This window comes from Nycticebus coucang, chromosome X (assembly GCF_027406575.1).
Source record: "Nycticebus coucang isolate mNycCou1 chromosome X, mNycCou1.pri, whole genome shotgun sequence".
In the NCBI taxonomy this organism is placed as follows: Eukaryota; Metazoa; Chordata; class Mammalia; order Primates; family Lorisidae; genus Nycticebus; species Nycticebus coucang.
The window spans coordinates 89,259,256-89,280,966 of record NC_069804.1 but is presented as its reverse complement, the minus strand read 5'-3'; the positions used below and the strand labels follow the sequence as shown (position 1 = coordinate 89,280,966).

General features: G+C 39.7%; 1 protein-coding gene and 2 pseudogenes across 2 annotated transcripts in view; 2 read left to right on the top strand and 1 right to left on the bottom strand.

Moving 5' to 3' along the window:
• Positions 1-21,711, bottom strand: part of ATP7A (ATPase copper transporting alpha) — a 219,408-nt gene that overhangs the window by 108,167 nt on the left and 89,530 nt on the right. The gene's annotated exons all lie outside the window — the stretch shown is intronic.
• LOC128577938 (cytochrome c oxidase subunit 7A-related protein, mitochondrial-like) lies at positions 664-1,046 on the top strand (annotated as a pseudogene).
• LOC128577935 (cytoskeleton-associated protein 2-like) lies at positions 15,793-17,814 on the top strand (annotated as a pseudogene).

Below are 21,711 nucleotides of genomic sequence, written 5' to 3'. Positions count from 1 at the left end.
TCAGCCTCCCAAAGTGCTAGGATTACAGTAGAGAGCCACCATGCCCACCTCACCATATGTTCTTTTTAAAATAACAAACTATTCTTTGATAGTTAGGGGGCTGACAGTTGGAATTATACCTCCCAATACCTATATAAAGTCAATTAATATTAGGGAACAAAAGCCCTGATAGGACTTGAAAGGCAAGTAATTAGGGGAAACGAACATTTGGAATGAAGGGAATAGGATAAGCTCATGTGGAGGGCACAAGGTGGAGTACATGAAGGCATTAAGGCCTTAGGAGAGGTTCAGTGGGAAGCAGTACAAGGATATAATAGAAGTAAAATAATATCTACAACAAACAGATCCTATCAAATTTTTCCTTGGAATGATCTTCTACTTAAAAAAGGAGACTCTTCCTTACTCCTCTTGTAGCACATAGCTGTCTTCTTCCAGTACACAGCACTCAGATTTAGTACTATAACCCCCATATCTTATGAGTCAAATGGGCCTTTTGAGGGCTGATCTAGGACCATTATCAAAGTTGACTAAATTGTTATATGGGAAAATATCAAGTTGAACAAACAGAATTGGAAATAAACTTTAGAAATGCAATACATTCAGCAGATAAAGACTAGTTCAACTGGTTAGCTAGGAATATAAATAGTCTTTTCTGGGGTAGTCATGCAGGAACTGGATGTGTGGAGCTGGGCTCCAGGTGTCATATACTTCAAGTTTAGAGGCTTCACACAGAAGTTGATGCGAGAATGAGCTTTGGATTCCTATAGTCCACAGAGATTAAAGCCTGTTGTTTCCACAGAGGCACCACCAAATAATGTCTGACCAATTAAACTGACCTCCGATTCCACTGCATATGATTATTCTGGGAAAAAAATAAGCTTCCAGAGCTACATAAGTTTTTCCAGAAATCCGACGGTGTGCCTAATCACCTGAAACAACGCCAGCCTAACCAAATGCTTGACAGGACCACCATGGCGCTGACTCTGGGAGAGACCACCTAATGCCTGATCACCCTCTAAATGGCTTCACAACCCAAAAACAAATGAGTTAGGTGACAGAGGACTGGTTTCCTTTTTGGCATAAACCCTTTGAATTTTCATTGTTCATTGTTTCTGTTAATTTTTTTTCTCGAATGGCTTACTTAACTTTTTTGCAAGAAAAACAAAGATATGAAGACAATATTTTCATTTGTGCATATGGCATGTCAGAGCTCTTTTGACATTTAAAACTATTGTTTAAAGAGGGAGGCGGAGCAATATGGCGGCCGAGTAACAGCTTCCTTGCATCTGGGCACCGTGAGTCTGGGGAGATAGGACTCCAGGCATCTCTGGCTGGTGGGATCTGCCTATCATCACCCCTGTGAGGATACAGGGAGTCAGCGAGAGACTTCTGGACCCCAAGAGGAGGACTAAAACAGTGAAAAAACTGCAAGTGGTCATGTGTGTTCAATCCATACAAACCCCCCGCAACTGTAAGTTCAGTAGCACCGAAACTGCAAACCAGAAAGGCCTTACCTGTGAACTGTCTTGGTGTCATTGGACTCGGCACTCAGTTGAATTGCATTGGGGAGAGCCTGAGCGGGAGTGCGGAGAACTCTGCCGTTGTCTAGGGCCCCAGTCTGAGCCGCTGAGCCAGACGGAGCTAATAGTGTTTGGCTTTAGGTCACAGAGAGCCATTGTGAGCGATCTGCCCCGGCAAGCTCCGCCCTCAGGGTCACAGAGCTAGAATCGGGTGGGAGCTGGTAACTCAATGACCAAGTAGCCTAAGGATGGGGTCTGAGCTGCCTTGCAGCCCTAACCCTCAGGGGCACAGTGAGACCGGTTTTGGCACACTGGGTAAGTGGATAGCCACTTAAGCAGTGATTCCAGCGACAAGCACTTTCCTGGGAAAGCTTCTGCTCAGCAAGTTTACAAGTTCAAAGTGCCTTTTAAGTGGGCTAAAGAGAGATTTAGGGTGTCTAACTGCTGGGGTTTGAGAAATCAGCAGCCTCCAGTGGTATCAGAACTGTGACTAACATCTCATACCCCAGAAGACCACGTGATGCCCAGACAATATTCAATAACATATACATACTGCTTTGTTTTTGGTTGTGTTTTTTTTTTTTTTGGAGGGGGGGGTTTGGTTGTTTTTTTGTTTATTTTGATGTTGTTGATGTTGTTTTGTTTTTTTAATTTCAACCTTTTCCATACAGATGCTTTTTCTTTCTCAATTTTTCTAGTTTAATTAAAATTTCCCATTGCTGCCTTTTTCAATAACTAAAACTTCATTTTTGCCAGTGTTCCTTTTTTTTTTTTTTTTTTTTAATTTGGCCGGGGCTGGGTTTCAACCTGCCACCTCCGGCATATGGGACCGGCGCCCTACCCGCTGAGCCACAGGCGCCACCCCTTTGCCAGTGTTCCTACAGCTATTATTTGGTTTTTCACCCAATTTTATCACGTAAAGTGTTCTGTTTGCTTCTTTTGGTTTCATTTATAGCATTTTTGTCTTTCCTCTCTACTTGGTGGAGATGGGGTACTGTGTCTGATCAGGTTAGCAAAGAGCTGCTGACCTCAAGGGAACCACCCAACTGGGCACCCCCAGAAGGAGGGGTTTTTTTAAGGTTGTGTCAAAGTACCCTAGTGTAAACCTATATTGCTCTGTCTCCCTCTTTCTGTGCCTCTCTTCTTTTTGTCAATATTCCTTTTACCCACCCCCTCTCCTTTCTCTATTTTTCTTTGTTTTTCTTATCACTCAGTCCTCCTTTCCTTCATCCCTTTTATGCTCTTCAACCTTCTCACCCTTCTGGTCCTGTAACCCTTAGTCCACAGGCACAAGAACTTAAAGAGCAAGAGGAAGTGAAAGGAAAATTAGGGCAAGGAAACAAATAAAAGAAATCACTCATGAGGAAGAATCAGCACAAAACTCCAGGCAACATGAAGAACCAGTCTAGAACAACACCACCAAGGGACCATGAGGTAGCTACTGCAGATGATTCCACCTATAAAGAAATGTTAGGAATGACAGAAAGGGAATTAAGAATACACATGTTGAAAACAATGAAGGAAATGATGGACACACTGAAGAAAACTGCTAATAAAGTGGAAAATAACCAAAAGGAAATCCAAAAACAGAATCATATAAGAGATGAACGATATGAAGAATATAAAAAGGATATAACAGAGCTGAAGGAACTGAAACGGTCAATTAGGGAACTAAAAGATGTAATGGAAAGTATCAGAAACAGGCTAGACCATGCAGAAGAAAGAATTTCAGAGGTAGAAGACAAAGTTCTTGAGATAACTCAGATAGTAAAAGAGGCGGAAAAGAAGAGAGAGAGAGCAGAACGTTCACTGTCAGAATTATGGGACTTTATGAAGCGTTCAACATACGAGTTATAGGAATTCCAGAAGGGGAAGAAGAATGCCCCAGAGGAATGGAAGCCATACTAGAGAATATTATAAAAGAAAATTTCCCAAATATAACCAAAGATTCTGACACACTGCTTTCAGAGGGATATTGGACCCCAGGTCGCCTCAACTCTAACCGAGCTTCTCCAAGACACATTGTGATGAACCTGTCCAAAGTCAAGACAAAAGAAAAGATTCTGCAAGCTGCCAGGAGTAAGCGCCAGTTGACCTACAGGGGCAAATCCATCAGAGTGACTGCAGACTTCTCTAATGAAACTTTCCAAGCAAGAAGACAATGGTCATCTACCTTTAATCTACTTAAACAGAACAATTTCCAGCCCAGAATTCTGTACTCTGCTAAGCTAAGCTTAAAAATTGACAGAGAAATCAAATTATTTACAGATATACAAACATTGAGGAAATTCGCCACAACAAGACCAGCTCTACAGGAAATACTTCAACCTGTTCTGCACACTGACCATCACAATGGATCAGCAGCAAAGTAAGAACTCAGAAATTAAAGGACAGAACCTAACCTCCACAGTGATGCAAAAGATAAAACTAAGCAATGGACTCTCATCAAATAAGACAAATAGAATACTACCACACTTATCAATTATCTCAATAAATGTTAATGGCTTGAATTCCCCACTGAAGAGACATAGATTGGCTGACTGGATTAAAAAACACAAGCCATCCATTTGCTGACTGCAAGAAACACACCTGCCTTCAAAAGACAAAGCTCTGAGTCAAGGGTTGGAAGACAAATTTTCAGGCAAATGGCATTCAGAAGAAAAGAGGAGTTGCAAACTTATTTTCAGATACATGTGGATTTAAAGCAACTAAAGTCAAAACAGACAAAGATGGTCACTTTATATTGTTCAAGGGAAAAATACAACAAGAAGACATTTCAATTCTAAATATTTATGCACCCAATTTAAATGCTCCCAGATTCTTGAAACAGACCTTATTCAGTCTGAGCAATATGATATCCGATAATACCATCATAACAGGGGACTTTAACACTCCTCTTACAGAGCTGGACAGATCCTCTAAACCGAAATTAAACAAAGATATAAGAGATTTAAATGAGACCCTAGAACAACTGTGCTTGATAAACGCATATAGAACACTCCACCTCAAAGATAAAGAATATACATTCTTCTCATCACCCCATAGAACATTCTCCAAAATTGATCGTATCCTGGGACACAAAACAAATATCAACAGAATCAAAAGAATTGAAATTTTACCTTGTATCTTCTCAGACCATAAGGCACTAAAGGTGGAACTTAACTATAACAAAAATGCTCGACCCCACCCAAAGGCATGAAAATTAAACAATCTTCTGTTGAATAACAGATGGGTCCAGGAAGAAATAAAACAAGAAATCATTAACTTCCTTGAGCATAACAACAATGAAGACACAAGCTACCAAAACCTGTGGGATACTGCAAAAGCAGTTTTGAGAGGAAAATTCATCGCTTTAGATGCCTACATTTGAAAAACAGAAAGAGAGCGAATCAACAATCTCGCAAGAGATCTTATGGAATTGGAAAAAGAAGAACAATCTAAGCCTAAACTCAGTAGAAGAAAAGAAATATGCAAAATCAAATCAGAGATCAATGAAATGGAAAAGAAAAGAATCATTCAGAAAATTAATGAAACAAGGAGTTGGTTTTTTGAAAAAAATAAATAAAATAGATAAACCACTGACCAGACTAACGAGGAATAGAAAAGTAAAATCTCTAGTAACCTCAATCAGAAATGATAAAGGGGAAATAACAACTGATCCCACAGAGATACAAGAGATCATCTCTGAATACTACCAGAAACTCTATGCCCAGAAATTTGACAATGTGAAGGAAATGGATCAATATCTGGAATCACACCCTCTCCCTAGACTCAGCCAGGAAGAAATAGAGCTCCTGAACAGACCAATTTCAAGCACTGAGATCAAAGAAACAATAAAAAATCTTCCAACCAATCAGTAGTTTTGGCTCGGCGCCTGTAGCTCAGTAGCTAGGGTGCCAGCCACATACACCAGAGCTGGCAGGTTTGAATCCAGCCTGGGCCTGCCAAACAATGACAACAACCAAAAAATAGCCAGGCGTTGTGGTGAGTACCTGTAGTCCCAGCTACCTGGGAGGCTGAGGCAAGAGAATTGCTTAAGCCCAAGTATTTGAGGTTGCTGTGAGCTGTGACGCCACAGCACTCGACTGAGGTTGACATAGTGAAACTCTGTCTCAAAAAAAAAAAAAATCAGTGGTTTTTCTACATATCTATAATGAGCTAGCTGAAAAAGAAATCAAAAAATAATCCCCATTTACAATAGCTACAATAAATGAAATAAAATACCATATTTTGCCACATATAAGGTGCACATTTTGGCCCAAATTTTTGAGGTAAAAATAAGGATGCCCATTATACATGGGGTAGTATTAATTATGTATCTATATAAATGTGTTTAATTCTTTTATTTCTGCTTATGCATTAAAAGTGTATCTCGGGGGAGAAAAGATGGCGGACTGAACCCAGCTTTCAATAGAGGCTCCCGTCCAGAAGGAGAGTTAAGGGACAGGAATTTAGTAAGTATCCTGGTGGACTTGAGCCTCACCAAGAGAGAAGGTTGAAGAACGCACATCAACACCGCTGAGGCAAGCTGTGATCACAGGGATGCAAACAAAAGGTACAAAATCCACCACCAAGCGGACGGGAGTTCTCCTCCCCCATGGGACCGGCTCAAGAGCCCCACAATTAAACAAGCGGGCAGAAATTAAAGGCCTTCCCACTACACTCCACGGAGGGACCTTCTAAAAACTGGACCTACCTCCCCTACTGGGGTGCCGTGGTGTTCTCCTGCCGGGCATAAAACTGAATAAAACTTTAAAAATCCTTTGCCGGCAACCCTGAATCCCCAACACTCCCCTCCCGCCCACTGAGGTCTGGAGGCCAGTCCCCCAGGAGTTCGGATCCTTGGGTGATTTCTCGAGGGGAGCGCACACTGCCCGAGCCGCGACTGGTCAGCGCTCACTCTGAGACACGTGGGTGAGGAGAAAGCACTCTACTGAGGGGGAGTCACGCCTCGGCGGCACTTCCCTGCGGATTAGGTGCAGCAGCCCTCCCCGGGCAACATTAAGGGGCCGGGCACAAAACTGAATAAAACTCTAGCTTTCCCGCTGAGAGCTGAGAGCCCCTACTCTCACTCGAGATCTGGAGGCTAGGCCTATCCCCCAGGAGTTCAGATCCTTGGGTGATTTCTCGAGGGGAGTGCACAGTGCCCAAGCTGCGTCAGGTCAGCACTGACTCTGAGACACGTAAGCAAGGACAGGGCACTCTGCTGAGGGGAAATCAAGCCTTGGTGGCACTTCCCCGTGGTGCGGTGCAACAGCCCTCCCCGGGCGGGCGTAAAACTGAATGAAACTCTAGCTTCCCACTCACTCCCAATCGGGGTCTGGGGGCCTATCCCCAAGAGTTCGGATTCTTGGGGGATTTCTTGAGGGGTGTGGACCCAGCATAAACTGCGGCCGCTCAGTGCTGACTCTGGGGCACGAGACAGAGGAGAAAAGGGTCGGCTGAGTGCCCACACCAGAGCAGCAGTTCCCTGGAGGTAGATCAACAGCCGTTTTTTCTTTAACGGAAGAACGCTCACTTCTGGATATTCTGAGGCCACACCCCCTGTCTCCCTGGGCAACCAGAGGAGGCCACCGGTAAGCGGGGGGATTTCCTGACGCTGCACACAAACCTGGGAAGCTTCCAGGGCTGGGTCAGAGATGAGATTAAGAAAGAAATCACCAATTTTTTGGAACAAAATGACAATGAAGACACAAACTATCAGAACCTCTGGGACACTGCAAAGGCAGTTCTAAGAGGGAAATTTATAGCACTGCAAGCCTTCCTCAAGAGAACGGAAAGAGAGGAAGTTAACAACTTAATGGGACATCTCACGCAACTGGAAAAGGAAGAACATTCCAACCCCAAACCCAGTAGAAGAAAAGAAATAACCAAAATTAGAGCAGAATTAAATGAAATTGAAAACAAAAGAATAATACAACAGATCAATAAATCAAAAAGCTGGTTTTTTGAAAAGGTCAATAAAATAGATAAACCTCTGGCCAACCTAATCAGGAAAAAAAGAGTAAAATCTCTAATATCATCAATCAGAAACAACAAAGACGAAATAACCACAGACTCATCAGAAATCCAAAAAATCCTTAATGAATATTACAAGAAACTTTATTCTCAGAAATATGAAAATCTGAAGGAAATAGACCGATACTTGGAAGCACGCCACCTTCCAAGACTTAACCAGAATCAAGTGGAAATGTTGAACAGACCCATATCAAGTTCAGAAATAGCATCAACTATACAAAACCTCCCTAAAAAGAAAAGCCCGGGACCAGATGGTTTCACGTCAGAATTCTACCAAACCTTTAAAGAGGAATTAGTACCTATATTACTCAACCTGTTCCAAAATGTAGAAAAAGAAGGAAGACTACCCAACACGTTCTATGAAGCAAACATCACCCTGATCCCCAAACCAGGAAAAGACCCAACAAGAAAAGAAAATTATAGACCAATATCACTAATGAATATAGATGCAAAAATATTCAACAAGATCCTAACAAACAGAATCCAGCAACACATCAAACAAATTATACATCATGACCAAGTTGGTTTTATCCCAGGGTGTGAAGGCTGGTTCAATATACGTAAATCTATAAATGTAATTCGGCACATAAACAAATTAAAAAACAAAGACCATATGATTCTCTCAATTGAAGCAGAAAAAGCTTTTGATAATATCCAGCATCCCTTCATGATCAGAACACTCAAGAAAATTGCTCTAGAAGGGACTTTCCTTAAACTGATAGAGGCCATCTACAGCAAACCCACAGCCAATATCATATTGAATGGAGTTAAATTGGAACCATTTCCACTCAGATCAGGAACCAGACAAGGCTGCCCATTGTCTCCATTGCTTTTCAACATTGTAATGGAAGTTTTAGCCGCCGCAATTAGGGAAGAAAAGGCAATCAAGGGTATCCATATAGGGTCAGAAGAGATCAAACTTTCGCTCTTCGCAGATGATATGATTGTGTATCTGGAAAAGACTAGGGACTCTACTACAAAACTCTTAGAAGTGATCAAGGAATACAGCAGCGTCTCAGGTTACAAAATCAACATGAATAAATCGGTAGCCTTTATATACACCAACAACAGTCAAGTTGAAAAAGCAGTTAAGGACTCTATCCCATTCACAGTAGTGCCAAAGAAGATGAAATATTTGGGAATTTACCTAACAAAAGACGTGAAAGATCTCTATAAAGAGAACTATGAAACTCTAAGAAAAGAAACAGCTGAAAATGTTAACAAATGGAAAAACATACCATGCTCATGGCTAGGAAGAATCAACATTATCAAAATGTCCATACTACCCAAAGCAATATATAATTTCAACGCACTCCCTATTAAAGCTCCACTGTCATATTTTAAAGATCTTGAAAAAACATTACTTCGTTTTATATGGAATCAGAAAAAACCTCGAATAGCCAAGACATTACTCAGAAATAAAAACAAAACAGGAGGAATCACACTACCAGACCTCAGACTTTACTACAAATCGATAGCGATCAAAACAGCATGGTATTGGCACAAAAACAGAGAAGTAGATATCTGGAACAGAATAGAGAACCAACAGATGAATCCAGCTACTTACCGCTATTTGATTTTTGACAAGCCAATTAAAAACATTCAGTGGGGAAAAGATTCCCTATTTAACAAATGGTGCTGGGTGAACTGGCTGGCAACCTGCAGAAGACTGAAATTGGACCCACACCTTTCACCATTAACTAAGATAGACTCTCTTTGGATTAAAGATTTAAACTTAAAACATGAAACTATAAAAATACTAGAGGAGAATGCAGGGAAAACCCTTGAAGAAATTGGTCTGGGTGAGTATTTCATGAGGAGAACCCCCCGGGCAATTGAAGCAGCTTCAAAAATACACTACTGGGACTTGATCAAACTAAAAAGCTTCTGCACAGCTAAGAACACAGTAAGCAAAGCAAGCAGACAGCCCTCAGAATGGGAGAAGATATTTGCAGGGTATATCTCTGACAAAGGTTTAATAACCAGAATCCACAGAGAACTCAAACGCATCAGCAAGAAAAAAACAAGGGATCCCATCGCAGGCTGGGCAAGGGATTTGAAGAGAAACTTCTCTGAAGAAGACAGGCGCACGGCCTTCAGACATATGAAAAAATGCTCATCATCTTTAATCATCAGAGTAATGCAAATCAAAACTACTTTGAGATACCATCTAACTCCAATGAGACTAGCCTATATCACAAAATCTCAAGACCAGAGATGTTGGCGTGGATGCGGAGAAAAGGGAACACTTCTGCACTGCTGGTGGGAATGCAAATTAATACATTCCTTTTGGAAAGATATATGGAGAACACTCAGAGATCTAAAAATAGATCTGCCATTCAATCCTGTAATTCCTCTGCTGGGCATATACCCAGAAGACCAAAAATCACAACATAACAAAGATATTTGTACCAGAATGTTTATTGCAGCCCAATTCATAATAGCTAAGTCATGGAAAAAGCCCAAGTGCCCATCGATCCACGAATGGATTAATAAATTGTGGTATATGTATACCATGGAATACTATGCAGCCTTAAAGAAAGATGGAGACTTTACCTCTTTCATGTTTACATGGATGGAGCTGGAACATATTCTTCTTAGTAAAGTATCTCAAGAATGGAAGAAAAAGTACCCAATGTACTCAGCCCTACTATGAAACTAATTTAGGGCTCTCACATGAAAGCTATAACCCAGTTACAACTTAACAATAGGGGAAGTGGGAAAGGGGGGGGTGGGTAGAGGGAGGGGGATCGGTGGGATCACACCTGTGGTGCATCTTACAGGGGTATTTGCGAAACTTTGTAAATGTAGAATGTAAAGGTTTTGGCACAGTAACTGAGATAATGCCGGAAAGGCTATGTTAACCACTGTGATAAAAATGTGTCAAATGGTCTATGAAGCGAGTGTATGATGCCCCATAATCATATCATTGTATACAGTTATGATTTAATAAAAAAATTAAAAAAAAATAAAAAATAAAAATAAAAGTGTATCTCTAGAAAACAATAACAATATCTATATGTAAAATAATACCCTGGAATATGGTACTCTCACCCGTTCTGTGCTACCCCTTCCCCAACTGTTCCCTACTACAACTGCAGGATCCTCCCACTAGCCAATTGCACTGGACACCGATACCAACCCCATCTTGGAAGTTGGCACAATGCCAATGGTGATACAACCGGTTAGCATTAGAACCTTGGCAAAAAGAAAGCAGAAGTGGCCATGTAATTAGTGCCTCCTCTCACAAGAGGCATGAGTCATGGAGCCGCACACTGTGTAGAAGCTGGGAGCAAGCCCTGGCAGACATAGAGAGTGGGCTGGACAAAATGAATGCCTGACCTCCCCAACAGTCCTCTCCTGGCACACCCCTTCTCTACATTCTCTTATTTCCTATTCCTACTCATGTGTGTCAGTGGGAATGTGTCCATGGCCTCTCTGCTGAGAACCCGGGATTATTTCCCAGGAAGCTGGTGTGAGTAGCCAGAGCCAGCCCTCCTTGCCCCAGGCAAGTGACTGTCAATCCCTGCTCTTTCTGGGCTGCCTCATCTCTTGTACAACTGGTGCCCTTCTGAGGTCCCCCAGAACACTGTGCTGAGGAGGAAGACTTTCCTGATGTTATCACAGTGAAGTACTCTGCATTTACATTTCTGTTGGGTGACTAGACGGTGACCTCCTTGAGGCATCCGGACCTTGGGCACTCAGTAACATCAGAAGGAACACCAGCCTTTCCCTAACTTCAAAATCCTACAAATCACTGACAGGACTGGTTAATATGAAACTCCTGAACCACATCCAAATATATCAAACTCTCCAGGAAAAAGATCTGGGTAGCCATTTTGTTAACAAACATCCTTTATGGTTCTTCCTGCTAGCAAGAATTTGGGAAATTATACCAACTCAACACCTTGGTATAAGGTGACTCAAGTCATAGGCTCAAAATCACAATCTACGGGCTCAGGTAACCTTGAGCTTCTATGCTTTGCCTCCAGTTACCCTTGCAGACAGAAACTGCATGAGGACTGCGGTTCAAGGTCACAACAGTGGGCTACTAGTAGAACCAGGTCTCAGAACCCAAGCCTCAGTGCAATGTCCCAGGGGTTTCAGTATGGGGCCAGGTGCAAAAAAAAAATCAATTCAAAATAGACTAAATGTAAAACCTCAAACTATGAAACTACTAGAAGAAAATATAGGGGAAATACTTTATGACAATGGGCAATTTTTTTTAAGTTCCCTAAAGCACAGATAAGACAAATGGGATTACATCACACTGAAAAGCTTCTGAACAGCAAAGAAAACAGTTAATAAAGAGAAGAGACAACCTACAGAATGGGAGAAAATATTTGCAAACTATATATCTGACAAGAGATTAATATCCAGAATATATAAGTACTATAACAACAATAACAAAACACAAATAAACAATTAAAAATTGGCAAAAAACCTTAATAGACATTTCTCAGCAGAAGACACACATATACATACACATACATACACACACACATATACACATGTGTATTCATATATATATATATAGTGTGTATATGTATGTATACACACACATATATATATATACACACAATGGAATACTATTCAGCCTTAAAAAGGAATGAAATTTTGACATATGATACTACATAGATGTACCTTGATGACATTATGCTAAATGGAATAAACCAGCCATAAAGGAAGAAATACTATATGGGTCTACTTATATCGAGTACCTAGAGTAGTTAAAATTACAGAGATAGGAAGTAGAACAGTGGATACCAGGAGGAGGGGGTATGGAGACTTTTTGTTTAATGTGTGCAGAGTTTTAGTTTGGGATGATGAAAAAGTTCTGGAGATGGGTGGTGATGATGGTTGTACAATAGTATGAATGTACTTAATGCCACTAAACTGTACACTTCAAATAGTTGAAATGGTAAATTGTTACATATATTTTACAATAACTTAAAAAATCTTTATAATAGTATCTGCCTTTCTCAGAAAATAATCATTTTGCTATAGGCCATAAATAGTTTTAGAGAAAGAACAAATATCATATAAAACTGTGTGTGAGGAAAATTATCTCTAACTTCCACTGAGTATTCTAAAGGGTAATAATAACTTAAGGAATAGCAGCAAGATATGTTGGATATATCTAGTTTCATTTTATTTTTTTTATTAAATCATAGCTATGTACATTAATGCAATTATGGGGTACAATGTGCTGGTTTTATATACAATTTTAAATACTTTCATGAAAGATGAAAGTGGTTAATTTGCTTTCACCACATTTTCTTAGTTATTGTGTTAAGACATTCTACACTTAGTAGATTTAACACGTACCATTGTAAAATGTGCCATAGGTGTAGTCCCACCAATTATCCTCCCTCTACCCATTCTTCTTCCTCCCCTCCCTTCCCCCTCCTCTTTCCCCTTCATCTTGGGCTGTTTTACACACACACACACACATATTCCCCCACACATTGTTTATCCATTCATCTGCTGATAGATGTCTGGGCTGCTTCCACCTTTAGTCTATCACAAATAATGCTATAATGAATACTGGTATATATAAATATGTGTTCAATGGAACTGCTGGAACTTTTAGGAACCACCATACTGTTTTCCACCATGACTAGACCATTTTACACTTCACCAGCAATGCACAGTCCACATCCTTGTCAACACTTGATATTTTCTGGGTTCTTAGTAAAAACCATCCTAATGGGTTATTTTTTATGTCTCAGAAATTTCAACGAAGAATTGGAGAATCAGATCAATGCTGTGGCTCATGCCTATAATCCTAGCATTCTTAGAGGTTGAGGGGGGAAGATGGTTTGAGCTTAGGAGCCTAAGACCAGCCTGATCAAAGAATGAGACCCTGTTTCTACAAAAACTAGAAAAATTAACTGGGTGTCATGGAGGGTGCCTGTAATCTCAGCCACTCGGGAGGCTGAGGCAGGAGGATCTCTTGAACCCAGGAATTTGAGGTTCCTGTGAGCTAGGCTGCCACCAGGGGACTCTTGCTTGGGCTAAAGAGTGAGACTCTGTCTCCAAAAACAAAGAAATGGGAGAATCAAAACTAAAATATGAAATAAATGGAAAGATATAACCCTTCATTATCAGTCAATTACTTGTCATTTTATTTCATTTATAATGTATTCTTTTTTTTTTTTTATTAAACCATAGCTGTGTACATTAGTATGATCGTGGAGCACCATACACTTGGTTCATAGATCGTTTGACACATTTTCATCACATTAGTTAACATAGCTTTTGTAGCATTTTCTTAGTTATTTTGCTAAGACCTTTACATTCCACATTTACTAGGATTCACACATACCCTTGTAAGATGCACGGCAGGTGTAGTCCCATTAATCCCCCTCCTTCCCCCTCCCTCCTCCTCCCCTCCCTTTCCCCTTTCTCCCTATTCTTAGGTTATAACTGGGATATAGCTTTAATGTGAAGGTCCTACATTAGTTGCAGGCTGGGCAAGGGACTTGAAGAGAAACTTCTCTGAAGAAGACAGGCACATGGCCTTCAGACATATGAAAAAATGCTCATCATCTTTAATCATCAGAGAAATGCAAATCAAAACTACTTTGAGATATCATCTAACTCCAGTGAGAATGTATTCTTATAATTTTTCTTGACAATCTCCCCTTTATTCTGACTTTCTGGCAAGTTCTGACTATACTTTAAATGTGAAATACTATCTTTTTGAATTCTATTTCATGAATAATTAGTTTAATAAGTTAGTACAATAACTTGGAATGAGTTCAAAGAGACAAGCATAAAAAGATGTAACAACTGGTCATTAATGGGTGCTCCTGGCTCATCATGTATTTATTTTTAGAGTGAATATAAAAATGAATTGCAAATTTCCTTTATACCAGTTTTTCAAAAACTTAGCATTCAGTTCTAAACATATTTCTCTAAACATTCTCCTAAAAATAGTAAGAATACACTAAAGAGGTAGATATAATACTGTCCTTTCAGTAGTATAAATTAATAGCCAAGTAATAATTAAGCAAGACTGTTAACGACTAGTTAAGATTATGTGGGCAATATTTACAATCTAAGAACATCTTATTCTATCATCCTGAACAACTTGTTATATCTGTTTTAGAAAATAATATCAGGCGGTGCCTATAGCTCAGTTGGTAGGGCACTGGCCACATACGAGGCTGACGGGTTCAAACCCAGCTCGCCCCAGGCCAGCTAAAACAACAATGACAACTGAAACAACAACAACAACAAAACAGCCAGGCATTGTGGCGGGCACCTGTAGTCCCATCTACTTGGGAGGCTGAGGCAAGAGAATCGCTTAAGTCCAAGAGTTTGAGGTTACTGTAAGCCCTGACGCCAGGGCACTCACTTTACCCAGGGCGACAGCTTGAGACTTTGGCTCAAAAAAAAGAAAAGAAAGAAAGAAAATAATATCAGAATGACTGAATTATCATTAAAAGATACTTATTCAAATATGTGCTCTCAACCCAACCAAGCAGTTATAATAAATGCTTCTTATACAATAATTAAATAATTTATAATACATTTCAGACCAATGAAACTACATGGTATCTTAGGAAAATATAAGTAGGAAAACACTCCTACTATATGTTAACTAAGTAAACATATATAAATAGCACCTACACTAGTTATTGATAAACAGGTGATACTTATAATTACATAGTAAGTATTATTACTATACAGTAAAAAGACAGAGATTAATGGCATGGGCCCAAGTTATATATACCTGGCCAAACATGGACCCCAAAATATCCACTTTTTTCCTTCTCCATAGTGATTCCCAACAAATGTCAGATAACAAGGAAGGCTGTAGTATAAAAATGTGCCTCTACTTTTTATGCTCTTACCAAGATGAAAATCTTCTATTCCAAACCTTCCAAATCTGAATTAAAGGAGATAACCAGTTTGGGAGGTAGGAGGGAAGGAAGAAGGAGGGAGAGAGAGAATGAGGGAGAGGGAGAGACAGAGGGACAGGGAAGAACTGATGGAAGTGGGGGAAGAGAAAGAGAGATAAGGAAAGAGAGCATGTGCATGTGTCAACATAGTTTTTCAATAAATATATTTTCTGTTGGGTAGATGGTCAATTGAAAGGATGAATAAATAATCTCTGAATTCTCCTGTGAGATGAAAAAGCTGAAAGGGGAAAGTTATTTCTCAGTCAGAAGACCAGACACGGTGAGAAACTACTAATATTCTGAGACATTTGCCAGATACTATTTACTTTTTTCTTAACTGCAAGATGAAAATTGTTGCAAGGGTCCTGCAGAGTAGGCGTGTGGGGTTCCGTCTGCTCGGTTCTCCCAGGGAGTTGGAGATGAAGCTGAGATGCGCACCGTGCCTAAGTACTTACAGCTGCCCAAGAGTCAGAGGGCCCATCAGTGTACAAAGTACTAGAGGCAGCCAAAGAGTAGTAACTTCTGAAGATCAAGGCCAAGAAGGGACAGAAATTCTGAATCCTAAAGCAAAAATGGCTAACTAAGAAAATGTCAATCGACTTCCAGGGAGCAAAAATAATACAATTGTGGGAAAAAAGTATATTCCTTTAAAAGCTTCTAATGATTAACCAATTCAACTGTAATAATTGACACACATAAATGTGAGGATAATGATAAAATTTTGCGGTTGTTACCAAATGATGATAATCTCCAAAGTCAACGTATGACATTAAGCCAGGCATTTCACCTTAAAAACAATAGTAAAAAGAAACAGATAACAGAAAAACCAAAGCAAGATGCTAATATGCCCAAGAACTTGTGCTTGGATCTTATTGTGGCCAAATTGTTCAGTCTAAGGTGAATTCATTTAGAAAACCTCTACAAGTCAAAGATGAGAGTTCTGTAGCAACAAAGAAACTTTCAAGTATTCCTAAAGCCACAAAGCTTCAGCCTATAAACAGCAGTGTTAACAGTGAAAAGTGATAGAGGCTCAAATACTACTGCTACTACTTAAGTCTGTGAGCACTACATCTCAGAACACACAACTTGTGCGACCCCCTATTAGGAGTCACCATGATAATACCCAGGACACCAGGAGACAAGCCATCAGTAGAACCTCTGGCAACATTACAACCCGGAAAGGACCTTGCAAAAAAGAATTATTACAGTCAAAAACAGTTTTGTTTAATATCAAAAACAGTTCTTCTCAGGACACTAAAAAAAAATGGGGCACTGTCAAGAAACACAACGTCTGAAACTATAGACAGGCCTGCTTTCTCTTCTAATTCCAAACTGATAGAAAAGCCAAAATCCACTCACCAGCGAAGATATACTACAGCAAACGCAACTGTTGCTAACAGATCACTTCGACCCAAAGAAACATCAGAAGAGAGAAAAGCTTGTCTGAGTGAGTGGAAAGCTGGCAAAGGAAGAGTGCTGAAAAGGCCCCCTAACTCAATGGTTACTCACCGTGAGCCTAAAGGACAAAATGAAAAACGAGTTGGATCTTTCTGGACCACCATGGTAGAAGAAGATGAACAAAGATTATTTACTGATAAAGTAAACAACACATTTTCTGAATGCCTCAACCTGATTGATAAGGGATGTCCAAAAGAAGAAATACTGGTCACACTGAATGACCTGATTAAAAAAAATTCCAGATGCCACAAAACTTGTTAAATATTGGATATGTCTTGCACACATTGAACCAATCACAAGTCCTATTGAAAATATTATTGCAATCTATGAGAAGGCAATTCTGGCAGGGGCTCAGCCTATTGAAGAGCTGCAACCCATAATTGTAGATATTCTAACAATGAAGAGTCAAGAAAAAGTTAAACTCAGGGAAAATATTGAGGCTTGTGCAACCAAGCAACAAATCCAAGAAATCAACTGTGAAGATAAAGAGTCAGGAAAACCAGAGACAGAGAGGGAACATCACAGAAATGTGATATTTCAAGATTGTGAAGAGCAAGATGACAATACAAAAGAGCCAGCTGATAATGTTAAAACCCCCAGTGCAGAAGCCAGGGCAAGTTGCTTAAATATATTGTATCTTCTACATGGAACTTACAAAGTGGAAAAAAGATGCAATATGACAAAACAGATTTAACATTTAAAGAGCCGAAATTTTTAACACCAATGAGACGTTCTCAACATCTTCAAGAAAAAGCTTCTAAACTGCCGGATATGTTAAAAGACTGTTATCCTTGTATATCTTCATTGGAACAGTTAACAGTGTTGGAAAGTGAAACTGATGCCTTCATACCACTAACATAGCACTGTGTGGGATGTACTCTGAGACTGAAACAACAGAAGAAAAATAAAGGTCTGATAAGGAATAGGGGTTTATTATTCTTGGGGTGTTTTGTTTTGTGTAGCTTTGTATATCCATAACATCAGGAGTTGACCAAGTACCTATGTATCCTAAGTATTCTGACAGTGAGCTCCCTTACTGACAGTCACATTATAGGAGTTTTGTACAACCCAGACTGCTGTGCCTATTGTATCATGAATGATATGAGTCTGTGTCTGTGGTCTCTTGGCCTCTTTAGATTGAGGCCACTAAGAAGGATGGTTTATTATGGATCCCATTTCTAAGAGAAGCTACTTTGTGTAAGAAAGAAAACTTAGCTACTTTGTGCTAAGTTTAGTGGATATTCAAAATATTAATCCAAGTTGCTTTTTTGTAATTTGACTAGATAAAACGCTAAAATTTTAACTTCAGAGAAAACATCACTGTTAAATTGTGTCCCCTAAAACATGATAGTTATATAATAACACTTTTCTTCTCCCCATTCACAAATACCACCAAGTAATATTGTTTTTTTTTTTTTTTTTGTAGAGACAGAGTCTCACTTTATGGCCCTCGGTAGAGTGTCGAGGCCTCACACAGCTCACAGCAACCTCCAACTCCTGGGCTTAAGCGATTCTCTTGCCTCAGCCTCCTGAGCAGCTGGGACTACAGGCGCCCGCCACAACGCCCGGCTATTTTTTGGTTGCAGTTTGGCTGGGGCCGGGTTTGAACCCGTCACCCTCGGTATATGGGGCCGGCGCCCTACTGACTGAGCCACAGGCGCCGCCCAATATTGCTTTTGCACATTTCTTCTATCAACTCTACAATTTCAAATAAGTGAATTTTTAATCTTAAAATATTATTTTAGAAACTATGTATATAATATGCATATGATTAACCATCCTTCTTAGTGGCCTCAGATACAATCTAAAGAGGCCAAGAGACCACAGACACATATTTGGTATTATTAATGTTTATTCCATGTGCATAATATCTCTGCATTATTGTCTTATGTTCTAGACAGTAGGATTTTTATTCTTATTAACTGTGTGCCTAACATGCATACAATAAAAAATCTGATTTTTATAAATGATTTCCCAAAGATGTGATATTTACTTCAATAAATATTTTATGAAATGCAGTTGAACCATAGTGAATGAATTTGAGCTTTGCTTTTGAAACACATTGTAGTGAGATTTGACATGGAGGTTTTGACATGTGAATTAAGTATGTGCAACTTAACTTTTTTTCACTTTAACAGAAACAACAACTATGTTCTTTAGTTTGTTTTTCATACTTTGTATGATGAATGACCCAAAATATGTTGTTTTAAAATAAAGTTCAAAATGTCATGCAAAAAGAAAAGATGAAAATTGTTGCTGTAAATGGTCCCGGCTGAAGTCACAGAGATAAGACCAGCAGTCAGAATTGTGGAGAAGCAGAGGTCTGCAGCTTGCTCAGGCATGCAGCCCTTAATTTTATTTCTTGTAACCTTATATACTCTAAGTTCTGCACATACACACATGTACACATTCTATTAATAAAACTAGTTGGCAGCAAATGGTCTATGCGGTAAGAGTACAAAGACACTATACAGAGCAACCACAAAAACTTATTCAGGCATTTGTCTATGAAAACAGGTGCAACATGTAACTGAGATGCACATTAACTTATTTTGTTTTCCACTTCCAAGATCCCTTCCAGGACATTCCAGAGGTAGCCAGACTCTACCTTCAGGGCCTGCCTCCTGCATGATCACTTTGGAGGGTCTTAAAGGAACATCCCTTCATATGGACTCTGAGAAAGCTTTTTCAAACATAAGTCAATAGCACTTAAAGTCACACTGAGGTTACAGAAAATAAAAGAGGCAAAATCTCCCTTAACTCAGTGATCCATATTAGTATCATTAACGATGGGACAACCACTATACTATTTGGTCTATTTCCTTAGTAGGCATTATGTACTTCCTACATACCGCCTTTGAACTATTCATACCAAAAATCTTTAACTTGTATATAATTAAGCCTTTTGAGTTAACTTTCAATTTACAGGAAAAACAATGAATAAAAGATGAGAAACACCGCTCCTGTATGGTTCGCTCTCACCAGACCATATTCTCCTCACTCCTGTAATGCAGAATCAGCGCTGACTAGCAGTAGTCTATGCCCTTTCCACACCTCTCGAGAAAATACCCAAGAATCTTGACTCCTGGGTGACAGGCTTCCAGACCTCAGAGTGAGAGTGGAAGGGAGTGCTGGGAGCTCAGAATTGCAGGTAGAGAATATATACAGTTTTACACCTGGCAGGAGAGTGCCATGGCATCCTAGTAGGGGAAGTAGGTCCAGTTTTTAGAGGGTCTCTCCTGTGGGATATAATGGGAGGCCTTTTGAACTCTGCCTGCTTGTTTGTATGGAGTACTCTGAGCCATTCTCATGGGGGAGGGGACTCCTGTTTGCTTGTACCTTTTGTTTGTATCCTTGGAGTTGCAGCTCGCCTCAGTAGGGTTGATGTGCGTTCTTCAACCTTCTCTCTTGATGCAGCTCTAATCCACCAGGTTACTTGCTAAATTTCTGTCCTTTAACTCTCCTGGATGGAAGCCTCTGTGGAAAGCTGGCTTCAGTCAGCCATATTGCCTCCGCCCCTTATAGGCTGTATTCTTAACTACTGGGAAGGTTATTGGAGGAGGATTGCTTGGGCCCAGGAGTTTCGGGCTATGGTGAGCTATGTTCAGACGATTGCTCATTAGCCAGTGTGACCATGTAAGACCCTGTCATGCCCTGTCGTTATCAGAGATTTCTCTTCAAGACAGAGCTGACATCAACAAGGAATATTGGGAGTTTCCTGTGGTACTTGGCCAAGGATGCTGACTTTTATTGAATTATTTTTCTCCATCTATTGAGAGGATTGTATGGTCTTTGTTTTTGCTTGTATTTATGTGGTGAATTACGTTTATGGATTTGTGTATTACAAAGCTTTCTTAACCTGTATTTTAGACTGATTTACTCACTACTATTTAATATCACTGTGCCAAGACAACTATTTATTTTGTGTTTATAGGCCAGAGTCACTTGTAAGCATATGTACTATATTGATCAGAATCACACAATAAAATTGCAGAGCTAAGTAGTAACAGAAGTGTGTTTTGCCAAATTATCTTAGTAGATAAACACTGAAATGATAAATTGTGAGTTACTAAGATACATTGTCTTTATGGAAAATATCAAATTTGGATGTATTAAAAAAGACAAATGGTCAAGAAACACATGAAAAAATACTTATCATCCCTAATCATGAAAGAAATGCAAATCGAAATCTCCTTGATATATTACCTAACCCCAGTGAGAAGAGCCACATCACAAATGTCCCAAAAATGGAGATGTTGGCATCGGTGTGGAAAGAAGTGAATACTTATACACTGTTGGTAGGATTGCAAAATAATACAGCTTTTTGGGGGAAGAAGTATGGAGAATCCTCAAAGAGCTAAGCTTCCATTTGATGCCACAATCCCATTGTAGGTATCTACCCCCCCCAAAAGATTATTTTATGACAAGGAAATTTGCACTTAAATGTATATAGCAGCTCAATTCACAGTTTCTAAGATCAATGCAAGTACTTATCAAGTCATGTATAGAGTAATAAACCATGGTATGTGTATACCATGGAATACTGTTCAACCATAAAAAATAATGGGGACTTTACAACTTTTGCATTTACCTTGATGGAGTTAAAGAACATTTGCTTTAAAAAGTGTCTCAGGAATGGAAAATCAAGCAACCTACGCATTCAATACTAATTTGAAACTAGGAGATGAACCACTCGGGGGTTCATCTAGGCCCACCCGGGGGATGGGAGAGAACACAATTAAATTCAAGAAGAAGGGATGTGGGAAAGGGAGAGGAGGTTTGCTAAGCTTCCACTTAAAGGGTAC